The sequence below is a fragment of the Cygnus olor genome, chromosome 4, assembly GCF_009769625.2.
Source record: "Cygnus olor isolate bCygOlo1 chromosome 4, bCygOlo1.pri.v2, whole genome shotgun sequence".
NCBI lineage: Eukaryota > Metazoa > Chordata > Aves > Anseriformes > Anatidae > Cygnus > Cygnus olor.
The window spans coordinates 20,879,639-20,892,663 of record NC_049172.1 but is presented as its reverse complement, the minus strand read 5'-3'; the positions used below and the strand labels follow the sequence as shown (position 1 = coordinate 20,892,663).

The window sequence follows — 13,025 nt, the reverse complement described above, 5'->3', positions numbered from 1 at the left end:
GTGGTGGCAGTCGCCTTTCAATGTTGTCAAGACTCTGCCATGTTACCTTCTTGAGTTTTCTTTCCTTGCTCAAGCAGAAAGTCTCCACTTCTTTCAAGTTAGCCAACTCCAGTAATGGGTTGCCTGTCAAGTACTGGGATAAAAGCGTTTATGCAGCTTCCATAAGTGATTCAAATGATGAGTGAGCTCATAAAGGAAAGAACATTGAAATTCAGGCTGAATCAGTGGTTAATTGTCTGCTCGTCCCTTCTCAGCTCCCCTCCTTGCGTCTGAGTGCCAGAGGAGGATGAGGTCATTGTGCTGATTCTTGACCACAACACGCTGCCAACCTCCCGTGTCCTACCAGGGCTTGTGTCAGCTGCGTCCCAAACACAGAGTTACTCTGAAATAAATACTGTTTTAGCTTTCTCCTAAACATCCACCAGCCTTGTGTGGTTGGGCTGTTCACGTCGTTGATGCCAGTGGGCCGTGAGACTGACCAGCCCTAAAAACCAAGATGCCCATTGACACTTGGAAGAAAGCCTTCGGCCCAAGTTCAGAGCTCTGGATCCATGGCAAGGCACCTTTGCTACCCTGTGATTTGGCTCTAGAAACAAATTCTCTGCTTGCTTTTAAGCCTATATTGTCAAACATCATTTCATAAGCAGAACCAAAAGCAATTGAGTATGCTGTTTGCTGCAACTTTTTGGTTTGCTCTGGATTTCATGTGCTAGTCTCTTTTTACAAAACATGTTTGGGACAGAAACTCCTGTATTCATTCAGGATGGAGGTGGCTGGTGGGCTCACCCTTCTTGCGGAAAAAAATATTTATTTCCCAGTTGTCTTTTTAGATGATAACATCTTTTTAGAGAGGTGGAAAATCAGCCTGAGTTTTATTACAGGTGTGGAGCCTACGTTAATACCAGTCATAGGAGAATATTTTTGTTGTGGTCCTTTGGTTTGCTTTCTTAAACCTGAAGACCAATTGTGAAGCAGTGTTGAGTTAAAAAGTCACATAAAATACTTGAAGGGTTTAGTATTCTAGTGGAGAGTGTGGATTATTTGGTTCCTGCAGCTGCTCAGGTTCGCTTCTGGAAGCGCTTGGCTAGCATTGCCTGCAGTCTCCAGAGCATGTCCTGTCAGGTGATGTGCAGTGGGGTTTTTGTGCCCATACTGCATTTTGGAGTACCAAGTGCCTGTCGTGCCCTTGCTTTAGATGGGAAAGTTTCTCATGATGAAGGAAAATTGGATAGAAATTGGCTTTATTCCTTCATAAAGTAAATATATAAAATGCTAAAATGAAAAACCCAAACCCTAAACCTTTACAATCGCAACACTAAAGAAACCAACCAACAAAAGCTTTCGTTTTATTTTATTCTTTGAGCTCCACCTGCCTCAGGTCTCGCGTGCCCGAAAGCCTGGGGCCGCGGGTGGCCTTTGCTGAAGCAAAGCGCCGTGCCTGGTTTGGCTCGAAAGATGCAGGGACTGGGCAAAGTACGAAAGCAGGGCTAATTTCTTCAAGCCAGGCGGGTCTTGCTTTTCCTCCTTGATTTCGGGGTCGCCAGCATCCTTGTAAGCAGAGGGCAGGGGGGTGCCGGGCTGGCAGGCCTCGGCCTGGGGGCGCTGGGCCAGAGGCGGGAGGGGCCGCTGCTGAGGTAGGGCTTGGTGGAGGCCTCGGAGGCGATCCGGGTTGCACCGAGCCGGTAACTTTGTTCGAAATCGGTTGTGGCTCCGTAGCACGGCTGGGTTCGGCCGTTAGTTACAGTCCTAGAAAGCTGTAGGGTTCGGTGGCAGAGCAGGTAGAGCTGGTCTTTCTAAACACTTCCACTGGGATTCTGCGCTGCTGCGCTGCAGGGCAGAGAAGGCTTTAAATACGTTACAGAATTTCAAAGCATATTGAAAACAATGTGAAGCATACCATCAGTCTGCCTGTTACTTCTTCTTATTCATTTGTTTTTTTTTACACGTGTCCAAATGCAATGTAGAGATCAAAATTCTCCAGACTCCAGGATGAGACGACAGGTGAAAGCTTGGTCAGCTACTGCAAATTTGTCCCAGCATTTTCTCCCATTCCTGGAGTGGGAATCCACTATTGCTGCCAACACTCAGGTGCTGGAAGTCTCTCCTTCTGGCTAGAATAAGCTGTAAGGAGAGCCTTACTCAAAATTCTCCTGAAGTTGCAAGATGCTCTCTCTCATGCTGTAAAACTACTTGATGGTTGCATCACTGCCCTGGCTGTAAATTACAAACCAGGCTGTTTTAGGTTTGCTAGATTTTAATCTTAGAATCTGGGACAGTCCCAGATGGATAAATTATGCACGGATAGTACACCTGATGCGTTGGACTTGCTGCACATGTGCGATGAATTTACATGAGCGCAGTACTTAGTGTGCAGACATTAGGCAGCCTGAGTTGCCAGGCGTCTGGAAAAGTGGGCAGTTACTACAAAAATGTGGGAAAGATGGTTTCATGTACAAGCATGCATGGGACATAAGAGTTCTGGGAATAATGTAAATGTTCTCACCTGGTGTCATCCTTCCTTTCATTCCCTTTCTCCCCTTATGGAATATAACTTTTTAAAAGCCAAGACCAAATTCCCTTTTAACTTGTGCTCTGACTGGTTCCATGGAAGCCTCCGTGGTTCCCTGAGGAGCCAGGAAGTGTTCATCAGGTGGTCGTGTTAATGCTGGTCTTGATTTGCTCCTTGAGGGGCAAGTGGAGAAATGCAGGCTTTGGAATAGTTTCAAGCAGGTTCTGGAGTCCTGTACTTTACAAAACTTTCAGACAGGGTATTTACAGGGCAGTGAACCAATTATGGTTGGAGAAAAAAAAAAGAAAAAAAAAAAGAAACTTTAAAAGTGTAAAGGAATTGTTTGTACAAGTATTTTATTTTTTTACAGTAATGCTTATGATAATGATTCCTGTGACTGTAAGTATGTTCTTTGGGGAAGGGTCTAAGTAATCATTGTTTCTTGCATTTCAAACAAGAACTTAGAGCAATGTAGCTTAGACTTTGTATTGTTTTCGATCTTTCTTAGGAACATAGAATCCCAATCTGGTTCATCTTTGCAGATCCTTGCCTTAATAATAAGATGTGCTAATGCAAGGTGTTTCCAGACTTCCTGTTCCTTGTCTGTTTTGTTTGTTTGTTTTTTTGGTCACTTTCTGGTACTTGGTGCCAACACGTTGAACACTTGTGAATAAACTGGCTAGCAGGCAGTTTGAGGAGAGGGGTCTGGCTGCTGTCTGCACTTGTAAAACCAAATGACTGATGAGTCAAAAGATATGAAAGTTGTTTCAAGATTCATCTCCTGTGTAATAACTCAAGAGACAGCCTCTAGTTCACTCAGTTACTTGGAGGCTGTCAAAGAAAGCAGTATCTTATTTTACAGTACTATTGAAGAAAGCCAACTTGTCACACAAAGACAATTTACGGCCCATTTATTTTCAGCATTCTCCTAATTCCTGTTATTTGAAGTAAAACCCATCTTCCTGACAGACCGGCTTCTTATTTCCCTTAATCCTGCAGCAAAGCGGTAATCCTTCATTTGTGACCTCACAGGCTGTTGCTGTGGAGAATGCTGTGATATCACAGGGCCAGCACTGACTTCACTGCTGTTGGAAAGAGATGTCCTGCTCTCTGGAGGACGCGGGGGAGATGCTAAGTACTTCTGGTGTTCAGCTAGCACTTCCTAAGGAGCAATACCTGGCGAATAGGTTTGCATAATATCTGCCTGCATAGGTGATGAATGATACAGTCAGAGGCTGCATGTCGTGCCAGGGGAAAATGTGTGGTGATTATGTTTGGCAAGGTTGTTCCTGTCCTTGAAAGAAGTCATGTTATCAGAAGGAAAATGTCACTGGGAAGTTACACAAAGCTTTCTCATCCTCTGCCTCCAAAGATACCACTTTGGAAATGACACTGAATGGCAGAATTATTTTGTCTAAAACCAAGAACTCCTTGTTTTGTATCCCTCTCTTCTTTGTCTGAAGAATAACATTTTGTCAAAACCAAAACTTTTCTTGGAAATACTAATTGCCTTAAAACTTCCACTTAAAGAAGCTTCTCAGGTACAAGGCAAAAAACACAAATTAAACCTTTATGCCATAAAGTAGACTGTTAGGCTCTTAATTATAAATTGAGGTATGAAGGAGACGCATAATTTTAGGCATTATGCCTGAGACTTTCAGATATTACCAAGCAACTTGCATGCATGGTTTCTATTCACATTCAAGTCTGAGCTTTTATGCCAGATTCCAGAAATGAGTGCCTAAAATTAGGCTCCTCGGTAACTGTCCTTATTTTCAGAAGTACTTAGAGTACAGCAGCACTCAATGGAGATAAAGGGAAGTGCAAATCTACATCAGTTTTGAAACTCAAGCTGTGACTATTAGAAACAACATATGGCAATAGGAACCAAACTTGGCGCTTTTAAGATCTCTGCCTTTCACCATAACAGGAAGTTTTTAGAGAAACAGAACTTGCAGCTTTAAATGTCAGTGGTTTTCTATTTTCAAAAGTGAAGTTATCAGAACTCAGGAAGAAATATTATTAAAAAAAAGAGTAATTCCTTTGCTTTAACATTTTCTTTTCGGATATGCTGGGGAGAATATGATTGAACAGCAGGAAGGCACATTCTCGCCTCTATTAAAATTAGTATTCTATTTTTACTATTGATTATTCAGTTTTTTGTTTTTACTTTTTTCTGTGTGGTATGAAAGTTAGTTCCTGCAGAGGAATTTAGCAGGATTATATGCATACAACTGCCATAGTTGATGTAATATTTGGAAGTTGTATAAGCTAAATCAGGTTAAAAAAGCACCCTAATTCCAGAATAAATATGGATTTACATAGGTATGATTACATGGTGGTAGTTCTGGCAGTAAATCATTCTTAGACCAAAACTTTGAGGTCAGTTTCCATTTTATCCCCATAACACAGAGGTTCCCCAGATTGTGTTCAGGGAATGTACCAGACCAGATGCTGCATAACAAATATGCAGTGTGACATCTCAATTAAATGTAGCACCCCAATTAAAATAAAACACCACAAATTAAAGACAAAAAACCCCTCCTCCTGCAGAGGCTCTGCGGACCACACATGGCACACAAGATGCACTTTGGGAAGCCACGCTTTTTCAAGTCCTTGTGGATTACTCCTTCTTTCTAGAAACTACATGTGCATGTGTGTTTTGAAGAGGTTCTCATAAAGCAGCAGTAAACTTCTAAAGACAGCGTTGGTGATGACATGCTTAACTGCTCGTGTATGTTCTGGTTCAAACTGCCCAAAGTGCTTGCTCCTCTCTGGAGCGATACTGCACATGTACCTTATTAGCATGCACACTACTAATCTGCTCTCTGCTTTCTTCATTGTCCCCCTAAACGCCCATCCTTCCACTAGCTTTGCTCCTGCATTATAAAGGCTTAGGAGCAACCCATAGGGGAACAAGCTAAATGTTTCTTTTCAGTTATTCTGCCTGCTCCAAAGCCTGGGGGAGCTCATTCAAAGTCATGGGAGGATGCAGGTGCCCTCAGCCAGAGCTCACTCCCGAGCTGCCGGGGATGCTCCCTCTGCTGGGTCACTGGCACTTGGGCTCAGGCTTTGGGCTGCATGCAAGATGCATTTGTTCCCTCAGGCTTTTAATTGAGACTTGGAAGGGAGGCTTTCATTGAATCCTTTGTGTGGCACGGGGTGAAGGTCAGCCTAGAAAACAAAACAAAGGCAAGCGCCCAGTGGATGCAGAGCACATGCAGATCGGCCTTCGTAAAACAACTGTCCTTTTGTTCACTTCTTTCTTCACCAAAACACGCAGCCGTTCCCACTTTGCTTACTCCAGCAATCCTGTAGGCCCTTGGATTTTCCCAGCCTTCGTACAGCTGGAAAGTTTATTTCTCACCATTTGGTTGTTATTCCTGCTTCCGTTTAGCCCTGCTAAGCATTTGGATTCTTTTAGCAAGTCCTCTTTCATCGTTAACGTCACATATGCTGCATTGCCTGCTTTAGGAGTAAAACAAAATTCATCTCTTTCCTTGCGTTTCCTTTTAACCTTTCTTAAGTTTTTCCTTACGTCTATTGTTCCTTGTTTTGCCCTGCAATCTGCTGCTGATCGTATTTCAGTCTTTATAGCCTAGGTTTTTCTAGAAGCAGCCTGTACATTAGCTCTTAACGCTAATATTTCTAGGTACCAAACAGGCAGAAGAAACAGCGCAGGTTTCAAAAAACACTTGTAAGGCTGCTTTCATCCCGGGTAGGCAGCGGCTGGCCCCGTGCAGCAGCGGCAGCCTCCTGGGGCTGGCCAGGTGAGGAGAGGGTCACGCACCATTCCCTGCGCATTTTACCCTTCTAATGGGATTTGTGCATCCTTTGGCCCGTGAGTTAAAATCCTGCCTGTGGTTGTAGCTCACTGAAAGGACATAGCTGTAACTGTAAGCCATTTTTCTGACAGTCCAGAGTAAGGAATGATGACATAAAGACAAGATAGGGAATGACTGTAGTTTTGTTGGTTTAATGTGCATTAAGAAAATGTTGTCTTACTATCGCATAAAATATACTTACACAAAACTTGGATTTATGCATCCCACAATTTTGATCTCAGAACTGTATGTGGGGTTTCCTCTCCATATCCAGTGGATATTTGCTGAATTTGTTGTTCAAGAAATAATCCCAGATCTTTTCTTTTGCTGGCCTTTTGATTCAGTTTAATGTAAATTGAGACCGTCAGCAGCTCCTGTGGTCATCTCAGGAACCTAGTCTTTGTATCCTAACTTAGGGCTCTTCTATACTGGGTAAAAGGGCACAAGAAACAACTATTTTTATGCACTTTCATCTTTCAGAAAACTGGGTCATAGCAACACTTGGGGAGCACAAGGACTCTTCCAGGTTCTAGTGCTTAATAAATGCTTGGCGAAAGCCCAACACAAAAGTCTTGTCGAGGACTTGTTTAGAATACAGAGGAGATAAAAGGGGAACGGCCAGTGCTCGTCACAGGAAAGGATCCTGGGCGGCAAGGATCAATACCAAATGGTTGGTTTTTAGTAGTGACACTGGAAATGTGAAAGTTGGGCTGGGTAAGGAAGTGGTAACCCTATCTGTCAGGTCGCAGTTGGCCAGGTTCATTAACAGTGCTAAGAAGGACTTCAGGCTCAGCAACAGCTGAGTGAAACAGCTGAGCAGTCCAGCGAAATAATGACATCGGTGATGTAAGGCAACGCAGCGAACGTGGAAAAAATCACGTTGGAACCTCTTAGGTTCCTGCTGTTTTAGGAGTGTGGTCTGCGTGCCACTGGGGTCAGAGTGGTGAATGTGGGAGATGAGTGGGTGGTGGTAATTAAAAATGTAAGCGCAAGGCTGTGTAAATCAGGCAGTACATAAGAAGTCATCGCACAAGAGATGTACGTCTACGAAATTGATAATTTTGTCCAGTTTGAATACCTTGTTCAGGTTTGTATCTCACAGGCAGTGAGACTTTCAGATTCCTGAAATTTTGCTTAAAAAAGAAAAGAGCAAGAGGCAGGAAGGTGTTACTGCTGTAATAGAATGCCTGTTGAAGGTTTTGGTTTATGGCTTCCTGTAATGAAGTGAGTACTCAATAAAATTAAGCAAAACCCATGTGAAATGGACAAAAGGAAATGTGTTTAATTTAGTTAATTGTTTAACCGTGGGAACCCCTGGTTCCAGGTACTGTTTTTGTTTGGTCGGGTAGTTTGGGATTGCTGCATTTGCTGATAGCTATATTGCTTGGAAGAAAAAGTGAAAATCTGCTGGGCCTTGAGGGTCTCAAAGAACGAACTGTTTCTGTCTGGAGCAAGGACATTTCCTGTTAAGATGCAGCATACAACATCGGCCACGGGTGCTGTGGTTTTCTAATGCTTCCTCTAAGACACTTGGCCAGCACGAGAGGACTGGGCACATCGCTGCACTGTTGTGCCATGGCATTTCCCATGCTCCCATCCCATAGCATCTCCCTCACAGGGGAGACCAAAGGACAGGATTTTGAAGTGTGTTGAGACACTGTGGGAAAAAGGGGCCACTGCATCTGCCCCACTCAAGTAGATTGTTAGGGGCAGAATATTGTAGTATGGCTACTTCTTGTAAAAGGTGTAGGGTATTTCAGTTTCCTAAGCATTAAAGTATATCTTCTTGAATCGACTCCAGCCATAATAAAACCTCTGCCTTCCACCACAGGGAAAAAAAATGACCCAGTAAACTCTCAACTGCTAAGTCTTCGGAGCGTCTAACCTTTTCTTTTTAAAACCACTTTGGCACTGTTTTAATTGATTCCATGCCTGGCCTTTTCATCAGGTCTCTTCCAGCCAGGAAAAACCGTGCTGTTAAAGGCTGCTGCAGTACCATGGGACTTGTGTTCAGTGTTGCAGATTCTTATTTTAACCTGAAGTTATCTGCCAGTCATCACTATTTGTTTGAAAAGCTGTAACCACCGCAGTATCGTCTTCGGGAGGAAAATCCTTCCACGGTTACAGCAGTCAATAGAAATGAGAGAAGGTGCGCTGTGTCATTGGCTTGTATTGCTAATCAGCCCTTCACCTCGCAAGAATTTCGGCTGCTGACTCTCTCGCCGTATGTTTGCTGCAGCATCCCCAGCCACACTGAAAATGTGTTCTGGCTATGCTGAGGACGGCAGTGGAGAATGTGTGGCTAAGGCAGGCAGCTTGTGTTCAACAGCCATGTTCTGTGCTTTCAGGAGTGCTTGCAAAGGAATGTTTTCCTTTATAATATTTCCACCCTGAAACAAAGCATCTATGTTTATCACTTTGGTGTTTTTTTTTCTCCTTTTCTTTCTCATGTGCTCATCTTTTCTTGCCAAGTCTCCTCTAGTGTCAGATTTTTTTAATGCTTCTGTCTTTCCTTGCATTTACTGTTTGCTGCCAGAAAATAGGCAGGCTTTTTTTTCAGTGACATTGTAGCTTTTTTTGTTGTTGTTGTTAGCGACATTGTAGCTTTAGCATCAATCATTTAAATAATTAGTAAAGTTTTCTATGCAACAAATATTTTAAAACAGTTTTTTTTTAAAAAAAATCTCCTCCCATGCCATAGTCCTGGCTACAAAATCTGTTAGTGAATTCTTCATGTGATTTAAAATGTCACATACTTTCCAGTGAGCTGTAATTTTCTAAAAAGACAATTGTTTCAGCCACTAGGCTTTCGGGGGGGGGGGGGGGGGGGGTGGGGGGGGGGGGGGGGGGGATGTTCTGTGGGTTGTTTTGTTTTTCCTGCTAAGACTGGTGGGCTCATTGAGATGCTATTCACTGGGCAGTTGTCTTAGCAAGTGTTGCACTGGGTCACGGTTTTGTCCTGCATTAGGTAACTTGTAAAGTATCATTTGCTTTTCATTTTAGTTTTTGTGACTCTTCAGTGTGCGATATGCTTAAATTGATGGTGGAGATGCTTAAATTAGAAGACTTGGATAGTCGGAGATCCAAAGAGTGAGCTGATAAAGTGTCTGGGCAAGATCATGGTCTGGGAGTCAAACCCAGGAACGCTTGCTTCAAACTCATCATAAAAAAGATACCTGCAACTGGTAATTCAGGTGTGGCGTAACAATGAACTACCAAGGTAGTACAGCTGAGAAAAAAGCAAATTTCATTCTTACGATGTATGAGGCAGGGTATTTCCAGGGAAAGTAAGGAAATTTGAATTTCCTTCTACCTGACAGAAGTGAGAGGTTAGCTGGATTGCTAGAATGTGATGCAGAATTTTGGTTGTTGCTTTTTAAGGGATAGTTGTGTAAGTTAGAAAGCCTAACGAAAACAGGATGGGCAGGTATCTGAGACCCCTACAAGAACGTGCTTTTTAAAGCCAGCGGGACGAGATCTGAAGGAGCGAGGTATGTTCTCTGCAAATATGCTGGGGTGCCAGCAGCTGGAGGGGGTATAAAGGAGTATTTAAACTCACAGACAACAGTAGCACAAAACCAGATGGGCATTCCTTGTTGGGATATTGCTCAATTTAATATCCTGATCCAGTTGCCTCTTGTGTTTTCTTAAGTCGTTTCTTAAATGACCAGGAGATTTGTTCAGGTAAGCGAAGTGGAACTTCTTAGCATGCTGCCAATAAGTCATTAGTAGCAGAGCACTGACAACTTGAAATCTTCAGGATGTAGAGATTTCCTCAAGAAATACAAGCATGAATTTGTGTCTTTCTGATGTCCTTTAGTCTGGTTTCTTCTGTGGCCACAGAAGAAGTGGGTTGTGTTCACAGTCTGGTGTTCGGGTGCCTCCTGCCTCGTGAAGCTGGTTATGTAGAGGTGAGGGTAGTGGTGGATGACCTGCGATGAACAGCTCCAGTCTGTTCATGTGCAGACTCCAACTGCTGAGTGCCGATGGCTGATTTTTAGCCTCTAAAATTCAGGATCCCTTGAGGCTGGTACAGGCTAGTCTCGATTTTCAAATTGCTCTTGATAACCTTCTTGGCATCTTTTGGCAGTGTTCTTTTTTTTAACCGTTTTTATTCTCTCCTCCCATCGATGTCCCCCTCCATTTTAGCACCTTGCTTTTCTCCTCTGAGTTTCCCTCAGTGATAGTGATGGGGCTGTGGCAGCAGAGGAGAGGGATGAATCCCAGGGCCTGGCTCAGGAGAGCCCACCGACGTCCACAAGCTGATGTGGAGCTCAGCAAAGGAGGCTGCGTGCGACTCCAGCACGGTGTGGGGGGAAGGAAGAAAAGGGTTTTAACATGGTCTGCTTTCTCACTGGATGAGGGAGGTAAATCTCGGGCTACACTGCTGTACTCAGCTGGTGTATCCAGATGCACGGGCACGCATGGAGTTACACCAGAGAAATGCATGGCATATTCATGCCAGGTGCCCTCAGTAAGGCAGCTTTTGTGTCAGAACAGTCTTCTGTTGTGTGCTGGGGGGGAGATGTGGAGGAAGGAGCACAGTGGCTGCCTTGGCTGGGAAGTGCGTGTGGAGCTGGGGTGAGGCCTTCCTCCCCCGAGGGGATTCGAGGCCAGGCTGGATGGGGCCTGGGCCTACCTGATCTGGAGGGTGGCATCCCTGCCTGTGGCAGGGGGTTGTACTTAGATGAGCTTTAAGTCCCTTCCAACCCGAGCCTTTCTATGATTCTGTGAGCTGATGGCAGTGCTGGTTAGCCCATCAACTTCAGCTCTTCAGACGTTCTCATTCACCTTTTCCTGCTGCTGGTCTTTCCATTCCCATTTGCTCTCTGTCATTCCTGTGGTGTCAGGCACTTGTTGCTGTTCACAGTACCGATCAGAGGGCTGTGTGGTACTGCTCTGAGCTGGTGAATCTGAATAGAGCCATGCCTAGGTGCTTGTGCACACGAGGTACGTGTGCAGGCCTTCGGTGTCTCTCAGGCTTCACATGCCAGAGGAATTCTCTGACTCAGAGAGCTCACAGTTACATTTGTTCAGAGCAATCAGGCCGCCCTGAGTCAGGTTCAAGTACGAGAAATAATTGTTAGAAAGGACGGGCATTCAGATCCTGTTTTTACATTTCTCTTCCTTCTGCCTTTATTTTAACTTTGGTGATAAAAGGGTGAGTGCTTCTGCAAGAATCTGTGCAGGTGTGTGGAAATACTGCTGCACGCACCAGCCCAGCTATTCCCCTGTGCGTGAATGTTGTCTGGTGCAAAGGAAGAGTAGTCTGGAGCTCTTGTTTTTTCTTGCAGTAGGTGTATGTTGTAATTCGCTTTTAAGCCCACAGAAATTTTTCTTCTTGGAATGAGTTTCGTTGCTGTAAAGTAGGTGTGGGCTTAGCAGACAAACAACCCAAGTTTCCACAGGATGATCCTGGGGGACCCAAACATTGCAGATGCCAAGTTGGATTCATTAGAGGCTTTGTGGCTGATCCTGCAGCCCTAGGGAAGGTAAAACTCCTGTAAAGTTGAAGGAAGATTTCCTGGAATGAGGCCTTTTTAGGGAACATAGGAGTTGATGAGTGTGTGTGTATAGCACAAAGCCCAGCTTTCAGTGTTGAGATCCTGGCTACTGTGTAACTACAGGTGTAGCAGAGCACCCTGCATACCTTACCCTTGTAAATCAGGTTGGTTATGATACGGCTTCGCTGCATAATAGTTGGCATAGACCTGTGAACAAAAGCGATCTGTTAGCTGCCTAACCCAGCTCTTTGCTGTCCTCTCGGAGCACTTGTAGAGACCTATTTTAGGCTGGGGTCGCCTCTTTCACTGCGAGGGTCGTTGTAAGGCTAGGTCTCACAGCAAAGTGGGATGAAGACCTTTGTATTTAACAGTCCTAAACACCTGCTGTGTTCACTGCTGGGAGAACCTGGGATAACTGCCTGTTCTAACACAGCACAGGTGAGTCCTGAAGCCCTGCGTTGCAGGCATTTAAGGATTAGGTGCCTGCTGTACTTCAGATTGCTTCAGAGTGCTTAGCATACAGGAGCCTTTAAAGAAGAGCCCCATGGCAGCACTCCTTTTTTGTTTGCCCCTCCGTTTCTGCCTATCAGACTTCTCATTTTGACAGATGACGACTAAAAATAGCTTTTTGCAGTAAAGACAGTTTTAAACGTTTCTCTCTCTTAAAACACCAAAACAACTGAAAACGTTTCTCCAAAGCCACAGCGTCTGTCCCTCATCGTACGCTGTTGCTACCCCTTAGTCTGTGTTTTTCCGATGCTCCGGCTTAGCGTATCCTCACGAAGAGGAGGAAGATGTAGCGTCGGGAGCGAGATCGTGACACAGTGACCTCGTTCTGAGCATTGCCTCCTTTGTCAGTAGCGGCAGGAGCTGAAGCAGCTCCGCTGGCTCTCGGCACTTGGAGCAGTTTGACATTTTCTGCCTGGCGTGGTTTCAGGGCTCACTTTGTTGTGAGCCCAAACGGTGAATAGGATGATGAAAAATGAGCTTGCAACAACTTGCCCACTGCTTTTAATTTTTTGATAAACAGTTGCAGCAGCATAACTTTGATCCCGAGTACAGTAGAGCTGTCTGTTACGTGCAGGTCTGCAGCATTCTTCGGGACTGACAAAGGAGAGTAAGTCTTTTCTTTCAATCAATAGAATAAAAATTGGTGTCGTGCTTAAATAGCGAATAATTCAAGAAAAT

General features: G+C 44.4%; 1 protein-coding gene across 11 annotated transcripts in view; it reads left to right on the top strand.

The window, feature by feature from the left end:
• The window catches only part of STOX2 (storkhead box 2), a 142,247-nt gene that overhangs the window by 102,001 nt on the left and 27,221 nt on the right, over positions 1-13,025 (top strand). For 5 of the 11 annotated variants that reach the window (XM_040554998.1, XM_040554997.1, XM_040555002.1 and 2 more), the window contains exon 2: positions 3,542-3,696. The exons of 4 other annotated variants lie outside the window; for them this stretch is intronic. The gene's annotated coding sequence lies outside the window, so the exon portion shown is untranslated. Of the gene's footprint in view, positions 1-3,541; positions 3,697-12,701; positions 12,955-13,025 lie in introns of those variants that run through there. 2 more of the 11 variants (XM_040554999.1, XM_040555006.1) reach the window with 2 other exon arrangements.